A 1,573-nucleotide genomic window follows, 5' to 3' on the forward strand; every position below is an offset into this window, starting at 1 on the left:
GGATTACATATTTTCTCAGACCCCCAACAATATGGGTGTCAAATGTAAGTGCTCGACTGGTAGAACACAGTAGATCATAAAAAATCCAAATCCAAGATGACCGCAGTTCCCAATTAAACAATTACTTTTTAATGGTTCCATTCAGCTTGCCCTGTTTGTATGTATGTTTGAGCGTTTGTAGGGTTGTGCCACATTAATTGATATTTTACCCCGTTTCTGATCACTGATTGATCTGAAATTCGGAAAATCCCTTTAACTCTACTGTCATTATAAAACTGCGTATTCCATGTTTCGGAAAAATTTAATTTGGCCGCCGCTGAATGGCTTGACTTGGAGAATACACTTCACTATGAACAACATAAATTCGAATAGGTCACCGCCATAAAATGGTCAACTATGTTATTTTTTCAATCCTCTCAATATTGATACCAAATGAAATGATTTGACTAATAGAATACAGTACATCATCGAAATATTCCGAAGAAAGTTAGGTCAGGAACAAAATTTGAAAAAAAACATAAATGTTTTGAATGGTTTTAATGTAGAGAAGTATACTAATGACACAGATAATTTACGAAAAAACTAGAAAATAAATTAAGTAAAAAAACTTTTTAAGTTAAACGGTTTAACGTACAAAGAGCTAGAAAATAATTTGGTAAGTAGCAGGTAGTAGGTATCACAACCGTTCCTTCATTGATCTAGGGCAATGATGAAACTAAAATAAAATCGTGGGGTATATGATGAAACAACTTACTTGTGGATAATGGAAATTCAACGTTTATTTCTTACCTAATTTTCTTCGGAATATTTTCATTTTTTTTCAACTAGCAATAATCGCACCTCGGTAAAACCTCATTGGTTACGATATCGCCACTGCGCAAAGCTAGAAATATTTTCATGATGTACTGTATTCTATTAGTCAAATAATTTCATTTGATACCGATATTGAAGGGATTTCAAAAAATACACAGTCGACTATTTAGTGGCGGCGACCTTTTCGAATTAATGTTGTTTATTATGTTTCGTGTTCTCCAAGTCAAGTCATTCAGCCATTTTTTAGCGATTTTTTTTTTTTATCCAAAATATATATTTTTATTAAGGCTCATATGGCGTCAACCTGACGGGGCCGGGAGTTCAATATTTCGACAATGTTTGCCTTATAACTATGTTAGTAATATGTAACCGATTACTCGCGGTTGGCTCGAGGTTAGTATTACAAGTGTTTTCGTAATTGTGATGTTGCTGTCTTCAATGATCTGTGCCTGTGCCCGACACGGGATACTTCCTATTGGGATGCAGCTGACCATTAATCAGCAACGCCCCCCTAGTCTGTACCCCATATCTAGCGTGGTGCGTCTTCTCGAGGAATCCAGGATAGAATGGTCACTAGCCGGCGCAATAATCAGCTCGTGTAGAGTTGTCATGAGCGGTACAACCTTTGGCTTTTGTTGAATCATCAGTGGACTGCACAACCTTTGGCGCGTGTATCTGTAAAGAGTGTGTGTATGTATTGCCGCGACTAAGTAAAAGTTTATAGATCGAACAGGAGGGATACGAAACAGGGACACAACGA

The 1,573-nt window shown here is 36.7% G+C and overlaps 1 non-coding gene across 1 annotated transcript; it reads right to left on the reverse strand.

Annotated features, from left to right (window-relative positions):
• Positions 1–746: 746 nt before the first annotated feature.
• On the reverse strand, positions 747–885 carry LOC129772041 (U4 spliceosomal RNA). Its single transcript, XR_008742548.1, has one exon. It is a non-coding gene; the product is annotated as a U4 spliceosomal RNA (small nuclear RNA).
• Positions 886–1,573: the final 688 nt, after the last annotated feature.

Source organism: Toxorhynchites rutilus, chromosome 2, assembly GCF_029784135.1.
Source record: "Toxorhynchites rutilus septentrionalis strain SRP chromosome 2, ASM2978413v1, whole genome shotgun sequence".
Lineage (NCBI taxonomy): Eukaryota > Metazoa > Arthropoda > Insecta > Diptera > Culicidae > Toxorhynchites > Toxorhynchites rutilus.